We start from the raw sequence: 22712 nt of genomic DNA on the forward strand, positions 1-22712 counted from the left end.
CTGAGCACTCCCTCAGCCACCAGTATACAGCAGAGCAAGAAGCCCTGAACCTTGGCCTGGACTTTCTGAATGACACGAACATCCCCTCAGACTTCCTAAAATCCTTGGTCAGGAGAGGGAGAAGTTAAGCGCTACGCACACATTTAGAGTGTGCAAGTCCCACCCCCTGGAGTGTACAGGATAGAGCACTACACAAGATCCAGGTTCAAATCCCCTTCAGCCATGGAGACCCTCCCCACTCTCTCTCTTCCTCCCCCCCCCCCCGCAGGATTGTTGTGAAGAAAATACACAAGAGTGGGGGAGACCATCTATGCCATCTTGAATTCCTTAGGGAAAGGGTAGGACAAGATTGTGATACGAAGAAGAGGGGAATGCCAGGCCTCCACTGCAGATGCGCAAACCAAGGAATCCGGGAAGAGGACTTACAATGTTCTCTTTGGTGGGGGGGGGGCACCACCTCGGAGCAAATCTGCCCAGCAGCGCCTTCCCTTGCTTGGCCTCTCTCCTGCTCATCACCCAAGGAGTCTGTTTTGGGCTGCCGCCTTCGCCCACCCCCCACCCCTACACACACCAGCGCGCCTGGCTCCTGTGATTAGCTCAGGCCTGGAGTCGACAGGAAGTCAATGAAGGGATTTGTTCAAGTTAACCCCCTTGACCTTCCCTCACTCCTTCCCGCACTGCCAGGCCTCGGCTTTTGACACTTCTCCTTCTGACTGTAGAGTGATGGAGAGAGACCTCGCACTCAGGAGCAGGACGGATGCCTCCATTCGCAGTGCCAAGGCCTTAAGGACAGGCAGCTGAACAGGCTGCGGGAAGGAAACCACAGGCCTGCCATTTGCCCACGCATAGTCCAAGACGCATTGTAGCTGTTTCAGGAAGCCAGAATCAATCCCGAGGAGGGCTGGGGCCACTTGTCAGGCGCTGCACTCTCACTCCTGTCCTCCTTCTGATGAACAGGTTTTGTAGCTTTGGGGATATCAGTATTCAGAATATTTCTATCCTGTGCCTTCTGACCCCAAAGGGACCCCAGGGCAGCCGACAACAACTTAAAACAAAATGATCCAACTTGCAAAACACAAGACAGAGAAGCAGAAGCGAATACATGAGTGAGAAACAACAAACCAATCAGTGGAACGCTAACGGCAACCAGTGGACATGTCTCACTTCACCCACCCTGGGAAGGGACTTCCACAGCCCTGGTGCCACCACCAAGAAGGCCCCGACTTGAATGCCTGCCAGCCATACTTTTGCACCTTGAATTAGACCCGGAAACACACCAGCACCCAGAAAAGTCGACAAAGCACTGGCCTAATGTGGTCGGAACAAGAAGTCCCCAACAGGACCCTGGCGGTCACATTTCGGACCAACTGAAGTTTCCAGGCCATCTTTGAGGGAGGCACCACATACAATACGTGACAGTAGTGCAACCATGAATTTAATTAAGAAGATGATAACAAAGAACACCAACACCTGCACAGTCTGTTTGACTAGAGGGGAAAGTGGGTGCAACGGGGCTCCCTCTGCACGTGCGGAGGAAGGCTGCCTTGCATGGTTCCCTCCCCCACGTGACATGCCACGTGCCCATTGGCAAAACTGGAAAAAGAGGGCTTTGTTGGGCTGCCTAGCCAGCACATTGAGGCCTCCCAACACCACTTGTGCTCTTGCTGCAATGGGAAGTATACACAGAGCAACTGCCTCCTCTCCAGCTCCTGGTCATCCACTTGACCTGAGTTCGAGGACAGAACGGTCCTGGAGAAAGCAGGCCGGCAAAGACTGAGCCACACAAAGAAGGGGGATTCCAGACAGGAGTAGAGTCAGGCCTGACCTACTACAGCGCAGGGTTCAGAGGGGTGCTTTCAGCATGGCTACTCTGGACAGGTCCAGGAGAAAAGTGAATGCGCACCTGGGAAGAGCCAAGCTGGCAGCAGGCAGGGTCATTGGTCCACCACCCCAGGACCGTTTACTCACAGTTCTCTCTTGGGGGGTGGGGTGGGTGCCAGGGTAGTCTCTTCCCCCCCCCCCCGCTTGTGACAGGACAGTGTGGGACAGGGAGGAAGATTAGGGATCAGGTACCTGCCGTCAGGAAAGCAACAGTGCAGGTTAAAGACAAAACCAGTTCCAGATTGGGGGTTTGGGCTGGTTTAACCCTGGTTGGAACTGGGGTGCCCACCTTGGTGATTACCCAGCCCAGGGTGGGCACAGCAATTCAGCTTCCTTGACTGCCTTTACAGAGGGTGGCAGTGAAGGTTGGCAGTGGCAGGCCTGGGGGAGGCTGGAGGTGACTCCAGATTCTGAGCCATGGTGGTTCACACAATGGGAGCCTTGGGTAATTCAGGGTGGATAACATTCAATTTGGTTCAAAGTGGATAACAGAGAGATGCTCTTTTCCCTCTCACATAACATCAGAACCAGGGGACATCCACTAAAATTGAGTGTTGGGAGAGTTAGGACAGGCAGAAGAAAATATTTCTTGACCCAGCATGTAATTAGCCTGTGGAACTCCTTACCACAGGAAGAGGTGATGACATCTCACCTAGATGCCTTCAAGAGGGGATTGGACAAATTTCTGGAGGAAAAGTCCATCACAGGTTACAAGTCATGATAGCTATGTGCAAGCTCCTGATTTTGGAAGCAGACTACCTCGGAATGCCAGATGCAGGGGAGGGCATGACAATGCAGGCTGTTCTTGCTGTCTTTTGTGCTCCGTAAAGCATTTGGTGGGCCACTGTGAGGTATGGAAAGCTGGACTGGATGGGCCTCTGGCCTGATCCAGCAGGGCTCTTCTTATGTAGCTCTCTCCACCTGGTTAGGTACCCGCACTAAGGGGGTGGAGTTTAGTCAGGACCTGCTGCAGTTGCAAATTGTGGCCCAGAATGTAATTTCAAGAAATGATGGCCCTATTTCTTTCCAAAGATCTGTGTTACGCATGTTTTGTGGAGGGATACCTGGGCAAAGAAATAGAAGTGTATAGTCACACCCTGGGAAGCAAAATGCCTGAGACACAGGGTGAATCTCTCCTGCACCCTCCAATGGCACCATTCAAATACAGTGGTGCCTCGCAAGACAAAATTAATTCGTTCCGCAAGTCGTTTCATATTGCGAAAATTTCATCTTGCGAAGCGCGGTTTCCTATAGGAATGCATTGAAATTTAATTAATGCGTTCCTATGGGCAAAAAAAGTCAGAACAAAGTCAAATTTGGTTTACAAGGTGTTTATTAAGTGCTCTTTAAAGGCATACATACTGTACAGAGGATTTCAAAAATTTCAAGCACAAAACTTCAACCTTTTAATTTTAAAAATGCGTCTTGCGAAGCATGGCCATAGAAAATTCGTCTTGTGAGTCACCAGAAAAAATCGCAAAAACGCTTTCGTCTTGCGAGTTTTTCGGTGTGCGAGGCATTCGTCTTGCGAGGCACCACTGTACTCTGGCAGCATTAACATGTACCACCTATTCTAAGTGCAAAATGTGACCAAATGTGTCTGTTTCAGTTCGCCATCTGTGCAATGACCAAACTCAAAAGTTGCAGTGAGGAGGAAGACCTTATGAACAAGACATACCGAACAAAACCACACACCTTAAGGGGGTTTTCTTGACCCTTAGTGTGCAGCATTAACAGTAAAAAAGTGGAAATTTTACACAACCAGTTAGAATCACTTCCTTGTGCCTCCTGTCATCCCTTCCTCCACCACTGGATTTTCTGATCTTACTGAACCTAATCCAGACAGTGGTTCCTATTCCATGCATGGGTTGACAGATTCAAAATACTTCCCCCCCCTTCCACTCCCCCACCTCTTGACTCTGCCTCATCAGACAAATTATAAAAGGCGTAGGATAGAGACACTTTCCTGACACCAGCCTGTTTGGCTCACAGGGTTCTGTCCTCCTCCTCACAAGAGCACCAACGAATCTCTCTCAATTTGGAGAGTCAAATCCCTTATTCGAAACAAAAGGCAGTCCCTGCGTTCAGCAGCTGGGTCTTGCTGACAGGAAATGGGAGTGTGCAGTGAGACACTGCCCCATGAGCACATAAGTTATAGGCCAGGAGCAACATGGAGAACAGGGAGAGAGACCTCCACCACAGAGGCAGCGCTGGGCTCTGATACACAGATACACAAGTGGCAGGGGGGCTTTTGCAGGAAAAGGGGCTCAACCAAGCTCCAAGTTATCATCATTTGGGGCAAAAGTGCTTCTCCTTGCCTTGACTTCATTTATGCCTGCAATAAAAATGCCCCTTAGCTAGTGAAATCTAGTGTGCCCAACGAGAAGTAGAGAGGGGCTAACCCCAACTAGCTAGTCCAATTTGAGGTCATTTTGTTCCCACCCACATTACCTGCTCACAAATCCTCCAACCCCAGGTCTTGTAAAGCAGTTGTAGCAGAGGAAGGAGCTGCCTGCATTTTTTTTTTTCTTTTCTTTCCTCCCTTGGTCACCCACATGACTTTTCTAGGGATCACAGCAGAAGAGAAACACAAGAAAAATCGAAGATCCTTTGCATAGGGTTGTTCCTGACAAAGTCCTTTCCCAGCCTTGAAAGAAAATATCCTTTTCTGGAAGCTGAAGACCCAGGGACTGAGGACAGAGACAGGGCTCCCTAACCACATCCAGGTCTATGACCCTGGTGGGCCATCAGAGACAGGCAACCTGCCTCCCAGCACAGAGGGATGTTCTCAAGGTCACCAAAGTGACTCTTCCTGCTCCAGACCCTGGCTTCCTTCCTGCCCAAACACAACAGCGGAATGCAAGTCCAGACAGGTGAATGGGTAACAAGATGGCAAATGAGGTCCTGGATTCTGCCTGCTAGATGCATGGCTTTTCCCTTGAGGAAGCTCCTCCCATGTTGACTCATCTACTGAAGAACACTGTGTGTAGCAGGGGATTCCTGCCTTAATGACAACTGATGCCCACTAGTGTTGAGTGACACCTTTTCACAATGTGGGGACATCCACTAAAATTGAGTGTTGGGAGAGTTAGGACAGACAAAAGAAAATATTTCTTTACTCAGCGTGTGGTTGGTCTGTGGAACTCTTTGCAACAGGATGGGGTGATGGCATCTGGCCTGGATGCCTTTAAAAGGGGATTGGACAAGTTTCTGGAGGAAAAATCCGGAGGATTTTTCTGGATTTCTGGAGGAAAAATCCATTACGGGGTACAAGCCATGATGTGTATGCGCAACCTCCTGATTTTAGAAATGGGTTTTGTCAGAATGCCAGATGCAAGGGAGGGCACCAGGATGAAGTCTCTTGTTATCTAGTGTGCTCCCTGGGGCATTTGGTGGGCCGCTGTGAGATACAGGAAGCTGGACTAGATGGGCCTATGGCCTGATCCAGTGGGGCTGTTCTTATGTTCTTAATGATGGGGCAAAGGCACAGCTGAATCCACAGAGGTTGCAACACTATTCAGTCTGTGGGATTGTCTGTACCATTGAGGCCAAAGTCAAATCCAGTCTGCAGTGGAAGCTGCAGGATGAACCCTGCCACAAGCCACGGAGCTTCCCACAAGCTCTTGGTGAACAGGAAGGGAGGACATGCAGTGAGACAAAAAGGTCAGACCCGGTCCCCTGATCTTGGTTTCCCTAAAGAGGACAGACACAGCCCTCTTGCTGCCCACCCAAGCGGAGCCAAAGACCTCGGCATCAACCCCAAGGAGGGCTCAGCTCAGAGAGCTGGAAGGCAGCATGTGCTTCCCTCTGCCTTTTCCAAGCAATGTTACATCCAGCTTCATTTGCCACTTTGCTGCTCATTCACCCCCCAGTTTGGACAGATTTCTCCTCCCCAGAGCTCTTTGCAGTCCAGTTCTAATCATCCTGAATTACCTGGGGGGTCATCCACACACTTAGCTCAGTTAAATGGCTATGAGGAACATGGATGTGCCCATCAACGGGGGGGGGGGGACCTTTGATGTCTCATCCACTCAGGCACCAAGAGGTATTGACACACATACAATTGTGTGTGTGTGGGGGGGGGGGACAATAGCTATTAGCAGCTTAATCTCTTTTGGGGAGAAATGACTTAATCCAGGTTTCTATCTGCACAGGCAGAGCAGATGGGCTCTTTTCTCACTCTTCTCCAGGTTTCCTGGCCACCTGCCAGTAGAGAGGAAGACAGACATGCACCACTCACTGGCCTCTGTACATGAGGCCAAGGACAGCCAAGAAACATCCTTCTGCCCAGTGCCCAAGGCAAGTGCATACAACGGACCAAGACTCCCTCATTAGCAGTGCCATCCATGTGCCGTTCCACAGAAGCACGGGTGAAGAGAGGCGGCCACATAGCTATGGTGTGGCCTTGAGGGTGACACAGCTGCAAGGAGACCAAGAAGCCTTGGTCATGCTTGGTTTGCAATGGACTTTTAATCTGAGGTTGCTTCTCTTGAGCCCTTCAGGCCCCCCACCTGTACTGCCATGTCCCCCAGATTCTTTCTTAAACCACATCTACTGCCTGTAGCCCCCTCGCTCCCTCCCCACCCAACTGTCCATCTGACCATCTTCTTTCTTGTCCGGTCTAGAACAGAAGCCACCAGGACAAAAAGCGCATCATTTGCAGGGAAGGGGCTGCGTCAACTATTGTGGTTACTTATTATTATTATTACATAAATGAGAGCAACAATAATCACAACAATTGACAACACCCACAATTATCTGCTGCACCTGCCAGGCGCCTGCCTAGACACTTGCGTCATCCTCAGAAGCCCTCCCCTGGGCACCCCCAATCATCTGAATTGCAGCAAGCGGCCAGTGAAGTAGGGGCCTCCCTTAGGGGTGCTGTCCAGCCTATGAATTCTCCCCAGGAAGGCTCTCCCAGTCTTATTCCCTATTTGACTAGGTATCAGTCAAAGACCAATTTTTCTCCCTGGTGTTTCATTTGAGATAGAAACTGCTGCTCTTTTCATCCTGCTGCTTATTTGTTGTCATTTTCTAAATTATCCTGTCAGCAGGCTTGGAAATTCTTTTTTATCGATGGAGCGACAGCAATGGAGGCAATAAATAAAACAAAACAAGCTGCGTGCCTGGGAAGTGCTTCCGTCATCACTTCTCTCAGCCTCAGCCCACCATCTACAATGGGAAAATGCGGGCCTACCTTGCAGGGGTGGTTCCACGAAATGTTGAGAGAATGCAAAGGACAAGCTGTGAACACTGTCAAGTACAAAATAAATACTAAACATTAGGACGTTCTGGATAGCGCCCAGCAGACTGTTTGCCCTAAATAAACATTAAACAACAGTAGCCGAAGCAGCAGCAAGGAAAATCCAAAAGCAACACATGACTCAGCAAGACTGGCAGAGGTCCATCTCCAGGTTGGGTGTGACGCCTGCTCTCTTGACACTCCACCTGGGCATGGCTGGTGCTGATTTTATCTTTGCCATCAGCTTCTTGCCAAGGAGCTGCTGAAGTGGATGGGAATGTGTCACTCGAGGCAGTGTGCCCAGAGGCTGCTGGATGCCAACATCAACACCTCTGCTGCCAGGCAGTTCAAGGGTGATCCCATCTCCCCAGGCCAGTTCTGCCAAAAGCTGACAGACGGGCAGTGCCAATCTAGGGAACTCTTTCTTGGAAAGCAACAGCTTGAGCAGCGGGTCATTAAGATTACAGCCTTGGCAGGCATTCCTTTCCAGGGAACTCCTGTATTGCTAGGCTAGCTCTAAAATAACATCACATACAAAGCCTGCACGGGGTTAAGGCTGCAATCCTATCACACTTACCTGAGAGTAAGCCACATTGACTATAATGGGGCTTACTTCTGAGTAGACATGAATCGGATTGGGCTCTTAGGCTTTTAAAAAGGTTTTTTTAGGTGAAAGAGAATGCACTAGTTCTTGTCTTGCAAGCTTCTCATTTCTGTTATGTGGAAATGAATAGCAGAAGTAGTAAAAAGGTTTGATTCTGAAATATAAAACCAAAGAAAGTTATAAGTGATGCAAATGTGTCTGCAATTTCCAGGAGGGTTTGAACAACAAAGAAGTTAACAGGAGTTTAACCAGTAGGAAATACTAGGTGGAGGGGGATTAGATAAATTCTTGAAAGGAAGAGGTCAATCAACAATGCCTAGACAGGCTGGCAATATGGAACCTCCATGTTCAGGGGTAGTCTATCACTATCAATTACTGGGGGCAACACAAGGGGAAGGTTGTGCTCTACTTGTGAGCTTCCGGGGGCATCTGGTTGGCCACTGTGGGAAGCAGGTTGCTGAACTAGTGGCATTCACCTGGGTCTTATCTCACCATCTGGGCTTATCTTTTATGACCTGCAAGAGGCAAACATCTGCTCCACTACAAAATGATTTTTGCCTGCCTATTTACCACTCCCTTTCACAGAGATTAAGATGGCCTCATGCCTTACCAATCAAGATGGGGTGCAAAAAAGAGTCACCCCAAAATAAGACAGGGCTTTCTACAGGGCTTTCCTCAGGTATGCACAAGCATGTAGATTTGCAAATTAAAAGAAGACTTAAGGCATATCCTACTGAGCCCAGCGCCCCAGTACGTTCATACTGCTTGTGCCAGATGTTGTAAAAGTGCCAAAAGACAATTTACCGCAAGTGCTGAGGCTGGTGAAGCGGCTTTTGGGGTGGGGGGAGGGAGGGGGGAAGGCAGGAGTAGGGTAGAACCGGGGGAGGGAGGGCCGGAGGGAGGATTGGGCCTGAGAGGGGTGTGGAGACAGTGGCAGACTCTGCCACCAAATACTATCGCCCCTCCCTGGCCAGAGAGCCCAACACAGGCCTCCTCAGTTTTGCGCCAGCAAAATAGCTGCGCAGCTCTGAGGAGACCCATTGCAGCCACAGTGCCTTTACCCGGGATAAGGGAACAACCATTCCCTTAAGGCCAATCCTTAAGGCCAGGATACAGCAGTGGTGCATTTTGGCACCACTACTCTGGGCAATGAGGCAGCTTAGGACTGGGCTGCCCCAATAAAACCAGAATGGCCCAGTGAATGTGCATGAAATACTCTTCAGGGCTCTTGAGCCAGTTGGGTTTAAAGGGGGGGGAACGGAGGCAAGAGGGGGCTCAACCAGCTTATGATAGGCGTCCTGGATAGAATGGATTAGCACTGGGATGTCTGTGTGCATTGTGAGGTTAAAAAGCCCCTCCCTGTTCTAGATAAGGACTTCTCAGGAGAAAGGAAAGAGAAAAGGCACTTGGTACTTCTTTTTGCTTTCTCAAGGCCCAATCCTATCCAACTTTCCAGTGCCCCTAGGCGAGGAAACAAATGTTCTCTTGCCTTGTGGAGGCCTCCATAACTACCCTTCCACCACAGGATGCAGTGCACACCCCACTGGCGTGGATACCCAGGGTTGGACACCCCAGGGCTGGAAAGTTGGATAGGATTTGGCCCTCACTCTCCAGAACCACTGCCCAGCTTCCTCTATGCAGTGATAAACGCTGGCAATCAGGCCCCAAACCTGAGCATGGAGCCCGATAACATAGTACGGGAAGGCCCCAGGGGAGTGGGAAAGCAAAAGGGATCCGGTACTTTTGGAAGCATTGTGGCATGCAGAAATCCAACAGGTGTCTTTTCCTGTCAGTGCATCTCCATGCAAAGAAAAAAAGGCATGGGCTGAATTGTATTACAGTACTAGTGTGATACCATGATGTGCTATGGTATCTACTACTTTAAATCAAATTTGACTCTAATAAATATTCCTTTGATTGCAATGAGCAATTGAAATTTGGCACAACTATCCCATGTCAGGCAACCCTCTGTAATTATTGAAAGTCGTGGCTCCATCAAAGACCTCGAAGAAGAACTCGAACAATTGCCCAGTGGCCACCTGCACACATAAACCACCATAAGTAAGGGTTTGGGACAAGTGAGCAAGGTACTCAACAGAGCTGGTGTAGTTGTCCCCCTCCCTGTTATGGGAAATGATGGAGAACTCCTCCCTGTTGTCCACCACATGCCTCACAATGAGCTCACGCACCTCCCTAGTCATTAGCTGAGTGTCATACATGAGATAGAAGAGGGACCGGAACAGACTCTGTCTCCTGTGATAGGGACAATAGTGTTAGGCACCATCTCCCCATTGACATTTAAATACTCAGTTGCCATACTGACTTAAACTGAGGGACCCTTAACAGTTACTTGCAGTAACTATGGTCAAGAAAAAATGCCTCCTATGATGGAAGCTAGACTGTGCCACACAACTCTTGAGCCAGTGCCCCTCCCTAACTCTCCTCTCACTGGAACACAGCGAGAAGCAGAGCAAGGGCTGGCGATAGTACAAGTTCTCAGGCTTGTCAAAATCTTGGGGTAACAGAACTTCACACTGAGCCAGAAACACACTTCATTTTACTGTTCAGAGTAAACACTAAAATGATTGTTATTTTTCTGTTATTTTACTGGAGACCGCTATGCAAAGGGAAAGGCGTCCTCAGCGCTTAAATACAAATGCTTAAAAACTTATATGACCAGCACTTACTGTTCTGCTGGAGAGCCTCCCTTCCCCACCGCCAGTCTCCCCCAAACTGAGTTCCAGCCTGCTGCACCTGCCCAGAAATCCGGGCACAGTGGCTGCTGGGGTGATGGAACCAGGAAGCAGTGGGCCAGAGCTAAGTTTTGGAGAGATCAGTGGTGGAGAAGGATGGCTCCCCCATGGAGCAGTAAGCGCCATTCACACAAGGGAGGGAAAAGGCAGGGTGCCTGATCCGGCCCTCAGGACAGGGTCTGGAGAGCCCCGTTTTACTGTTACTACCCCTTGCCATACCAACTTGAAAAGGGTTAAGTTAAAAGAGCCAGCCTGGCCTCAGTTGCCATGTAGGCCACCGGCCTCTCTCAGTAACAGGAATAGTAACGGGCCTCTCTAAGTAATAGGAACGGTTCTATAATTCACCCCCGAATTTAGGTTCTCCCCTTTAAGTGTTGATTAGGGCAAAATCCTGGATTATGTGTTTAAACATTTGTATGGGCAACCTTTGTAAGCAAAAACCAAGTCAATATCTCATCAGGCCTGAGAGATATTGAGGAATCGGTGAAAACACATTTTACCCATTTTTACTCCCTTAGGGGTCAAATTTCTAAAAATCCCTTTTTAGTGGGTCCTTTCATCATGGAAGGAATAAACTCCCCAAATGTCATGTTTCTGGGTTCAGGGGTTTGGGCTAGACATTGATGAATCAGTTAGGACATACGTTTATACGCACAAATACACACAACTCTTTTCTCATAGATTCAGGACAGGTTAATCATGGTTTAGTCATGGCTAGTCATGGCAGCTTTACACAGGCAGGCTAGTCATAAAGCCCTTTTTTCTATGGAGTTTTTAAAAGTACTGTCCTGTGAGCGAGACTCATAGAACCCTCCATTTCCCAAGACATTTCCCTTTCCATATCATGGCACATGGGGCATGACAGATTAAACTGGTAGTACTGGCAACACTAGCAAGAGGCAAGGGAGGTGCAAGTTATGTGCATCTCAATGCATATGAGCACAGCCAGCAGGAGGCAGGAAGTGTGCTTCCCATGAGAGAGGTGATCATCCTGCAATCCCCTTTTCATCAGTTAGTGCCATCCAGCAGGGAAAGGGTTAAACCTCTGCTCCTGCTCCCATTTAACTGAAGCAGAGTGTTTACAGAGCAAACAGGCTGGCTGCTCCCCCCCCCCCATCCGTGCAGCACTATCCTAATCCAGTCGTTCACTCACAAGGGCTGCTCCAGGCACAGGGTCTCGAGTGGCTGTTCTGTTCCCCAAGATGAGTCAGGCTCCTGCACCAGAAAAACCTGCCTTGTCTCAGCTCCAGTTCTTTCTCTGCCCAAAAGATTGTATGAAAAAGAAAAAAAAGAAAAAAAAACTCCACAGGAGTTGCTTATAGTTATAATATTTTGCAAATACATTTGCCTAGCTGACAGCACAGTGGTAGGCATGTCTACTCAGAAGTAAGTCCGACTGAGTTCCCAGGTAAGTGTTACAGGACTGCAAGTCTAAGAATGCCAGAAGCAGCAGCAGCAATTCTTTTAACCTAGGTCTGAAAAATGTTTCCACCCTAAGCTTCAGGCTGAGGTCAGCCAGAACACTTAAGTCAACTCTCTGTGGCTTGCCACCCCCATTGTCCACGCAGCAGCCACAGTCGCCACTGATGAGCATATGTGCAGTCCATTCCAATATGCCAATCCATTTCACAGCTGCCACCCCTTCCAATGTGCCAGTGTGGCGTCTATCAGATGCCAGGCATGACTGCAGAGGACCTTCACTTGCTCTCTTTCTAGCACACAGAAAACAATCCCGACAAAGCAGGAACCACCTCTTTGCACAGAAACACTGGATGTTGCCCTGGCACACCAAGCCCTGCCCTCCATGCTGCCTTGACAGCCACCCACATCTGCAGTGCTGACAGGCAGCAAGTCAGCATCAAGGGAAGTGGCCAGCCTGGAACTGCCAGCTTCTCAGCGAACACAGGTGTGCCAGGCAGGAGAGAGCAGTGTGGCCAAAGCAAGTGGCAAGGAAGGCACCTTTTTAAAAACAAGGAGGGATTCCTGAACTCCCTGAGGCAGAGACTTCCACCTCAGGCGGACAGAGAAGGTTCTGTCCTGTAAGCGTCCCAATCAAGGCTCACACAACAATGGCAGCTGGAGCAGAGCATCCTCTGAAAACCTACAAGGATGGGTAGGGTCACATGGCAGAAAGAGCTCCTTAAGCAGGGTGGGCCCAAACCATAGAGGGCTTTGTAAGGATGACCAGCACTTTGTAACAGACCCAGAAATAATCAGAAGCCCATGTAGTTGCTGCAGGTGGAAGTGATATTCTCTCCACCTGGGGCAATCGGATTGCCGTATTCTGCTGTTCCCAAAGACCTTTCCAGGGCAGCCCCAAGCAGAGTCTGTTGTAGTAATCTAACCAAGATATGACCAAAGCACTGTTAATTGTAACAAAAAGCACTGATGCACAAGACCAAAGATGGCAGAGCCATTGTTGCATCCTGCCCCTCTGGGACAAGGGCCAGATCCCAGGGTACCCACGAGCTGCGCGTCTGCTCTTCCAGAGGAAGTGCAATCCCATTAAGAACCGGCTGGACTCCCAGGATCAGCTCTTTTCCTGAACACCAGCATCTCTGTCTTATCTGGATCTAGCCTCTGGAGGAAGCCAGGCAAACACCACATCAGCAGCCATATCAATCACTTGGGAAGAAAAGGCTCCCAAGCCAGTGGCAGAGCTGGTCAGCCTGTCTGCTTTGGCTGGAAACTTGGTCTGTGTTGCACAGAGCACCTCGTGAAGTCTCCTGACACCTGAGCCTTGGCCAGGATGTGAATGAGAATCCGCCTACAGCTCAACTCCCTGATGGGCACTCAAGTGAAGCAACCCAGTGTACCAAAGGGGGGGGGGGCACAGCTCCCTAGAGCCTCTTTGAGGAAGGACATACACTGCCCTCCGTGGCCATAAATCCAGCACCAAAACCAACCCTGACATCAGGCTTCTAGGGTTTCCTTCCTGTGTGATCACAGCATCTGTCACCTCTGGCTCCCAGTCTTACCCAGGAAACGACTGGAAACGACTGTTCTCACTCTGGGGCAGGCAAGAAGACCTTGGTACCTGCACAACTGACAGGGGCCCAACCTAGTTCAGGCCAAGTTTAAAAGATATGTTGGGTGTATCAAAGACACAGGCCCCTGAGAGGATACATGTGGCCGGCACAGTTGAGTGTAGGATGAGCATCAGCAGCCCACCCACACCGTGCGCATGACAGCCCCAAACAGTTACCAAGTCAGGGTGCAATCCTAACCCACTTCCCAGCACTGGCATAGCTGTGCCAGTGGGGCATGTGCTGCATCCTGCAGTTGGGGGCAGTCACGGAGGCCTCTTCAAGGTAAGGCAATGCTTGCTCCCTTGCCTCAGAGTTGCATTGTCCTTAAGCCAGTGCTGGAAAGTGGGTTAGGCTTCTCATGCAAGAAGCAGCATCCCAACTGGAAAGCAACACCTCTCACTCTGATTCCCACATGGGTCAGTTCCTCCCACATACCTGAAGTCACTTGTTCACTGTACTTTTGTTTTGCTCAATTGTTGCAAAGCTAAAAAAAATTGCTCTGAGGCCTTTAGGATGCAAGAGGAAGACCATGGAGAACTGGGTGTAGAAAGGGGAGACCTATTGGTTGTAATGGGGCTGGTGCAGGAGGATGTTCCAATAGACTGCGCTCCATGTTAAATAGCACATACATGGAGGTAGGACCATTTGGGGTTTCTGAAAGGCACTCTGCACATGCTCAGGTATTCTGGGGCTCAGCCCTGACACAAATTCAATCAAAGAGGCACCTTGTGACTGATCTTTTGTGTCAGAATAGCACAAATCCACACTCATTCAGCCTGCCCTGCAGAAATGCAATTGCCAGGAACTCTGGACTGCACTGCCACTGCCTTTATAGCAGCCCCCACCCACCCACCCACCCACCACATGCTCAATATCTCCGCTCCCTAATCCTCCATCCTGAGGACAGCCAAGACACACACATGCACACACACCATGAGGACCATAGCCGGCCTTCAGTTATTAAACCAATTATTGGATTAGTCCGTCCTCGGCCCTGGAGGTGGGGAGCAGGGTCAGGAATCTCCCCTCCCGCTAATTCTCCCGGCACATTCAATTACCCAGGAGCAGCTGGACAAAGATTGTGAGAATAGAGGGGAGGCCTCAAGTGTTCCTGATAACTCTCCCTCACCTCCCACCGGAGCCTTCACACCCAACCCCTCCACCATGGGGGAAGGGAACGGAAGGTGCAGCTCAGGTCTGTGCCTTCTTGGTGGGGGGTGGGGAGGTTAGCAGGCTGAACAGCTCTTTTGCACAAGCTCAGCTTATCCATCCCCGGGCCCACCACAAGCCTCTTTCATTCTCTCTGGGCCTCAGTTTTGCCCTACATAAAATGGACTGAAGGCTGCTGCAGGGGCAAAGCACCCAGATGGAGGTGCCTGTGGTCCAGATCCCAGAAGCTGCACCTGGAGTTAGGACTGCAGCAGTTCAAATGGCAGGTGGAGGAGCCCAGGCCTGATGCTGCTCCGCATATCACACAAGACCCTCCCTGTGCGCAGAAGACCAGCAGGTCAGGCAGGAGGAGTCCAGCACAGCCGTCTTCCTGGTGCAGCACCAGCTTTGTATGCCAAAGAAGCAGCGGTTCTCCCTCAGTGTGGGGGCGGGCAAATATTTCTGTCCCTCCAAGGATGGCTTCCAAGCCCAGCGAGCTGTCTGGTCACCAAGGAGACAGCAATCCCTCCCCCCTCCTTGCTTCACCTGTGATGTTCCCATCAGCTTTCCAGTGACATCTTCCCTGGAAAAGTGGCACCAGATCCTGGCCCTCTTTCCCCTTTATGAACACATAATGCAGGCACCCCATTTCAGAATTTGAGCCTGGTGGGCAGAGTGCTGCTCATCTTCCCTCTCCCACCACACATCTTTTCAGGGGCCCCCCCATTGTCTTGCACACATTCTCACATCCCTCTCAGCCTCCCCAACCCATGCCTGCCAAAGAGCCTCTCGCCGCCCAGAAAGGTCTCTCTCGCTTTCACACCCATGATTGCTTTTTGCGCTCCCCATCCCATTGCAAGGGATGTGTTGATTGACTGGGGCTCGGAAGGAAGCAGCTTCATGGGCCTTCAGCTGCCTGACTGGACATCTCTCTCCTGAGACCTCTTCCTAGAACACATTTATTTTACTTAAAAAATTTCTGCCCCACTTTCCCCTTGACAAAATAAATGTCCCAGGAGGCTTACAGGATGCCAAACTCTCATGACTCCATGGGCACTGGTCTCATAGCGACTCTTCATCTTTCCTTCTTCCGGACAGCTCCACAGTCACTAGATGGTGGTGAAGGGGCTCCCCTAACAATCTTCTCAGGCCAGGGTTGGGCTCTATGGGATCCACTGAAGTGGTATAAGCTCCCCCTGCCCCAATCACCCCTTCTTTCTTCTTGCCTTCAGAGCACACAGATCTCAAGCAGACCCTGGGAGGTGGGGGGGTGACACCACGAGTACTGACACAGCCATGTACATTTACACCCACATAAAAGGGCACCTGCGTGGTGTGCACAATTGAAAAACCTGCTTCTCCAGGGCTTTAGAAAGTGTTGGGGGAGTGCCCCCACTTGCAGACTGTTGCATATACACACAGCATGCAGGCATTCAAGCAAATATGCATGGACTAGGGGCAGGGATCCTGCTCTCCCCGCCCCTTCACATGCTCACTTACCCTGGATACACTTGTGGCACTCTTGCTGTATCAGGGCTCTTGGTGATTCATGTTAACCTCAGGGTGAACAGGGAAGCTAAAGGTGTTTTCAGGAATTGCAGGCGCTTAGTAAGGAAACTTATTGTGACTATCTTAGTCGCTCTCTTTTGCACCTTTTCCATTTCCAAAAAGACATAGTGGAAATGGAAAAGGTGCAAAACAGAGCGACTAAGATGATTACCGGGCTGGGGCACCTTCCTTATGAGGAAAGGCTACGGCGTTCGGGCCTCTTCAGCCTAGAAAAGAGACGCCTGAGGGGGGACATGATTGAGACATACAAAATTATGCAGGGGATGGACAGAGTGGATAGGGAGATGCTCTTTACACTCTCACATAATACGAGAACCAGGGGACATCCACTAAACTTGAGTGTTGGGCGAGTTAGGACAGACAAAAGAAAATATTTCTTTACTCAGCGTGTGGTTGGTCTGTGGAACTCCTTGCCGCAGGATGTGGTGCTGGCGTCTACCCTAGACGCCTTTAAAAGGGGATTGGACAAGTTTCTGGAGGAAAAATCCTTTACGGGGTACAAGCCATGATGTGTATGCGCAACCTCCTGATTTTAGAAATGGGTTATGTCAGAAGGCCAGATGCAAGGGAGGGCACCAGGATGAGGTCTCTTGTTATCTGGTGTGCTCCCTGGGGCATTTGGTGGGCCGCTGTGAGATACAGGAAGCTGGACTAGATGGGCCTATGGCCTGATCCAGTGGGGCTGTTCTTATGTTCTTATAATGGTGACTTTCTCTACTTCCTCTGTGTCATTGAAACCAATGGCGCAGGTATCAACAAACACTAACCAATATATTGCGACACTCGCTTTAAAATCCTTGAGCTGGAACAGCCCAAATTATCTAAATCCCTTCATTATGCAGGACATCCAGAGGCAGAACATCCTCAACTTTCTAGGGAACTGAATCTACCACACACTTGTTTGTACCTTGAAGAAGTTTCATGTACCAGTCAGCTGAAATCAACTCTTCTATGACTTCAGGTATTAGATCTAGCCTTGTCTTCAAGGGCAGTAGAGCACACATCTTTGCCCCTCTGGTCTTTGAAGAGCTCTCTCATGCCCCCCCTTCTCCAGTTCCCTCAACCTCTTCTCCAGTCCCAGGCCATCTTTGTTGCTCTCCTCTGAACCCATTTCAAGCTGCCTGCAGCCTTCTTAAAGCGCAGTGCCCAGAGCTGGACACAATAGTACTCCTGATGAGGTCTGACCATAGCATCTCATAAGCTGGTTTTATCAATCCAGACTAAAATTGCATTCGCCTTTTTTGCAGTTGCCTTACACTGCTGACATGTTCAGTTTGCGATTGCCTGCGGTTTTGAGATCCCTTTCATGTATACGGGCAAGCCAAACAGCTCCCATCTATACCTGTTCACTTTAATTTTTCCCCCCCTAAATGCAGAGCTGTGGAGGAAGAGGTTGCAGCGGAGAGAAAAGCACCCACTTCGTATGCAGAAGGACTCCGATTCAAGGCCTGCCATCTCCAGGTGGGGCAAAGAAAAATTTCTCTGGGGACCTTGGAGAGACTCTGATCAAGGGTCTCACTGTGTATAGGCAGCTTTTTATGTTCTTGGGAGTTTTGCATTTATCTCTGTTGAATTAGCATTTTGTTAGTTTCAGCCCAGTTTTCTAACCTATCAAGATCCTTTTTTAAAAATTCCTGTCTTCTGAGACATCAACTGTCCCTTCCCAGTGCAGATCTGATAAGGACTCCATCCACTCCTTCACCTAGGGGTCATTAATAAAAATGTTGAAGAGTGCTGGGCTGAGGGGAGAATCACTCAGGACTTCCCCCCAGTGTGGTGAACAGTTGCTGAGCACTCTTTGAGCACTATTTTTCAAACAGTTGTTAATTCACCTGACAGTGGTATCATCTAGACCTCCTTTGGCCAGTTTGCTGAGCAAAATCACCATGGGAAACTCTGCCAAAATCAAGATAAATTACGTTCATGGTCTTTCCACCACCCACTAAGCTACTAGCCTGACTGAGAGAGAGAGAGATCAGTCTGGCAGGATTTATTCTCGTCAAATTCATGCTGGCTTCTGTTAATTATTGTTATTGTTCCTGCTACTGCATTGTTCTCACAGTGCTCACAGCCTGGCTGCTTTAAAATCTGCACCCTATAAGAACATAAGAAGAGCCCCGCTGGATCAGGCCAAAGGCCCATCTAGTCCAGCTTCCCTCACAGTGGCCCACCAAATGCTTCAGGAAGCACACCAGACAGCAAGACATAACCTTCATCCTGGTTTCCTCCCTGGCATCTGGCACTCTGAGGTAGCCTACCTCTAAAATCAGGAGGTTGCAAATACCTACCATGACTTGTAACCTGTGATAGACTTTTCCTCCAGAAATTTGTCCAATCCCCTCTTAAAGGCATCTAGGCTGCCATCACCACTTCCTGTGGCAAGGAGTTTCACAGACTAAATACAAGCTGGATAAAGAAATGTTTTCTTTTGTCTGTCCTAACTTTTCTAACACTCAATTTTAGTGGATGTCCCCTAATTCTGGTGTTATGTAAGAGCAGCCCTGGGGGCTGGGGATAAGAATAGGCCCTCTGTTTGGCTGTACTTGTCGTAAGAGGCGACTAAACAGCCACCGGGTAGATGGGACTCGTCAGCCTGGGAAGGCAGCTCATCTGAGAGAAGGAAAACTCTGATCCCAAACCTCCACTGCCTTGTGGCTACATCCAGTTAAGGAAAAGGCTTCAGGAGTCAACCTCGAGGCAAAATCTGGAGCCGGAGTCCCTGAGGCAGTTCATGGCTGAACACAGTCACGTTCTGGCAACTCCTGCGACGCCGCTGGAACCAACCGTATTGGCCTCTGCCTTTCCATTGGACCATTTCAGCGACGTGGAGAGGGGGGATTTGCTGCATGGGTAGCAGCCTATCCTCCATACCTACTTTACCCAGGCTTCGCGCACTGAAGAGGACACTCTGTCCCAGAACCACCATTCAGAGCGTGACATCACAGTCTTCCGAGACTGAAGGATGCCAACTCAATGTAAGAGGGGGGAAAGCCTCTCTTTATCCGCTCTTTCTATCCCCTGCATAACCCTGGAATTGAAGTCAGACTGACCCGAGTGCAAATTGCGGGCCACACTTGTCAGACTCAGGACCTCAAAGGCTACCCCAGCATGAGGCATGAAATACTGGGAAGCAGCTGAAAATCCTTCAGACAACCAGTGCTAAGGCCCAACTGCTGTGTTTGTGGGTTCAGAGGAAAGAATATTTCCTCCAATCAGGGCCAGGCAAGATGTGAAGTAGGAGTTCTGTGACTGAAATTCCCAGTACCTTCTGTTTTGAAAAGCTGCTGCAGCCGGACCTGGTCTGAATCAGGGCCAAGGCCCAGGGCACAGCGGCCCTGACCCAAGTTCTCACTGTCCTCCTGTGGAGGAGTACTTGCATGGGCAGACTGCGCGTGCTCAGCTATCAGAGGTTCGGGACCCCTGGGTTCAAAAGCAGGAGCAGGAGGGCTTTTCCCTCAGGAACCAGAAGTCCCCAGAGAAGTTGGCAGGCAGGAGATTCAAGACATGAGAGCAAGCAGTACTTCTCAGGCCTGCACTGCCATAAGTCATGCTGATGGCCACCAACTCAAGTGGTCTCTAATAAGGATTTGGCAAATGCCTGGTTCTGGGTCTGTGGTGGGGAGGGCACTGCTCCTGGCAACAAGCCCCCACTTCCAGTCCGTCTCATTCTGAAGCTGGGTTGAATGAGGGGGACGAATTTCTGCTCTCCCCCCCCCAGGCCAGGGGAAGCTGGACAGAATGAGGCTGCCTTGGGGAAACATCCCTCCCAGAAGAACAGAGAACCCCCAAGTCCCTGGGTGTCCCTCAGCTGGGCAGGAACAAAGGCTGCCAGGCTGGAAAGGTGGAGCAAACAACTTCCTCCTGAGAGACCTGAGACCAGGCAGGTAAAACTGTCAGATAAAGGAACAGATGAAAAGAATAAAGACACCAAAGCAATAAGGGCTACAGGCACCTAAAGAAAGGCAAGAAAGTGTCTGGGTTTGCACAGGTTGGCAAGGAAGTTCAGGCACAAGCTGAAAACAGAGCAGATTTAAAAAAATCAGCCTCTCTGGGACTTTCCCTACTCTACCTGCTTGTGGTCCCTGAATCCATTCCTGGCCAGACGGGTGAGCAACAAGACCTATGTAGCAGCAGGTACTTCAGATCCTGGATCAGGTCAAACGCCAGTGGGGGAGTGTGACCCTGAATGTTATGAACTGTGAGCATCAAGTAGGTTTCAGGATTGGGTATTGAGGGGCCACTTGTGCTCTTGAGAATCAGGCAGGCTTCATGGTGCAATGTGCTGGCTCAATGCTTTTTGTTTAAGGTAACAACAAGAAGGGAACACTGAAAAACTCCAGATGACACAGAAGCACCTGGATGACGCAGATGTACTCCAGGAGCTTCTCCAGGTAAGGAAGGCCCAAACCAGGTAAAAAGATGACGGGAAACAGAGAGAAACCAGGGATTCTCACCACAAAATCTATCAAAGTTGAGAGAGCCAAATGGTGCCTCCCTGTTGAGAAAGCACCAGCTACAGCAGACAGACAAGAAGGAGAGGATCGCTCCTCATTACGTCCCTGGTTTAGAAGGCCAACCACTGAGATGGGACAGCCAAATGATACACAATCCCAATTCAGATCTTCATTCCCTCCTACAAGGGGCCATGGCCACAGCAGCCACATTCCTGGCATTACACCAGCCGAAGCTTAGCAAACGGGATTGGTGGAGAAGAGGATAGGCCGGCAATAAAAGTTGCCAAGCCGGCTGCAGAAAGTGGGGATGGAGGCACTGACCTTTAGCACGTCTCCCTCACCCGATTTTGGTGGAGGGAGGGGCAGGGATTGTCCAATATTCATATCCAGCACTGATCATTAGGAAATGCAGGAGCAGAGGGTTAAAACATTAACCATTGTTTTTGCTTGCCATTAAAACAAGCAGGCAGATGGAACTCTCCTTAAAAACATAAAGAACATAAGAAGAGCCCTGCTGGATCAGGCCAAGGGCCCATCTAGTCCAGCTTCCTGTATCTCACAGTGGCCCACCAAATGCCCCAGGGAGCACACAAGACAACAGACACAACTTGTGTCCCGGTGCCCTTCCCTGCATCTGGCAATCAGAGGCAGCCTGTCTCTAAAACCAAGAGCTTGCACAGACCTTTCCTTGCGAAGAAAGGTTACAGTGTTTGGTCTTCTTTACTAAGAAAAAAAAGGACAACACAGCAAATATGACAGAGGTTGATGAAATGATCTATTTTGTGGAGAAAGTGGGAGGTTCTGCCCCCACTTTCATGACACTAGAGGTCAGATTCCTCCATCCCTGATGGACTTTTTTCCCGATGCAGCTGAGCCCATATTTCTGCTCATGGGGCAGTAAAGTGAAGAAGAAGGTCCACAAGACCCCCCAAAAGCTTCTGGCAGTCAAAGCTGACAATGTGGGGCAATCCAGGGGGCATGGATGCCGATCCTCCAGTTGCTGGCTCTTCTTTCCCACCTCAACCAGCATCACTGAGTTCCACGGCTGGGAGGGGACCAAGAGACCACCCAATACAGTTCCCTGGGGCAAACCAGAAACTCCAACTGACATCCACACTCCTGACTTCACAGTGGGCAAGCAAATGCAGACTGCAGAAAGGAAGGGGAGTGAGGAACATCAGAGAACCACGATTAGTCAAGCCAAACTCTCCACATTCAACCCTTTCTGCAGTGCACAGAACCCAATGCCTCTAACAACTCTGACTCGGGTGGAGATCAGATCTTCCACCAGCCCTCAGCACCTCCATCTGGTCTAGATTAAGGTGTCCTGAAACAGCAAAAGTCACCATTCAATCAGCCATCTTAGAATCCATATTTTAAGAATCCTTTGCAGCCAGGACTGAATTTGAATTAGGATAATTTTGGAGTAGGTTATTAAGACATGTCTCTGTCCATGTGTACAGCACACACTCCTCAGAACAAAGCAGCCTGCCTCCTTGTAACCTTCTGGGACTGCAGTGTTTGCTTCGCCCAGCATCCAGTTCCCCCAGAGCAGGCAGACAAGTGCTTCCAGGAAGCCAGCAAGTGGAGCAGGAAGGCAAAATCCTTGGCTTGCTGTTTCCACTTAGCATTCAGGACTGGCTGCCTCTGTACCTGGAGGTTCTGTTGAGCTATCACAGCTCACAGTCATTGACCAAGCTCTCCTCCACAAATTTCTCTGGTCCCCTTGTGCATCTGAGCACTGCTCCTGACTTTAGCAATAGTGATCTCTGTGACACCAAGGGTGTCATGGGGTGGCTGCTGTGGACTGCCAGGATACCAGAACAACCAGGACACAACGGTCCAAGAAGATCAGACCAGATGTTGGGAAGAGAATGTTTCCTTCGGGAACCTCCCCTCCAGAAAGGCAGTTGCCCTTGCCCACAGACCAGCCCCCCTCCTTCAAGCCCTTCCCAGTCTTGGAATGCAGCTGGAGTCTTTGATGAAGCGCCCTGGAGATGGGTCGATGCACCTGGAGTAAAGGTGACAGGT

This window comes from Tiliqua scincoides, chromosome 2, assembly GCF_035046505.1.
Source record: "Tiliqua scincoides isolate rTilSci1 chromosome 2, rTilSci1.hap2, whole genome shotgun sequence".
NCBI classification, from domain to species: Eukaryota; Metazoa; Chordata; class Lepidosauria; order Squamata; family Scincidae; genus Tiliqua; species Tiliqua scincoides.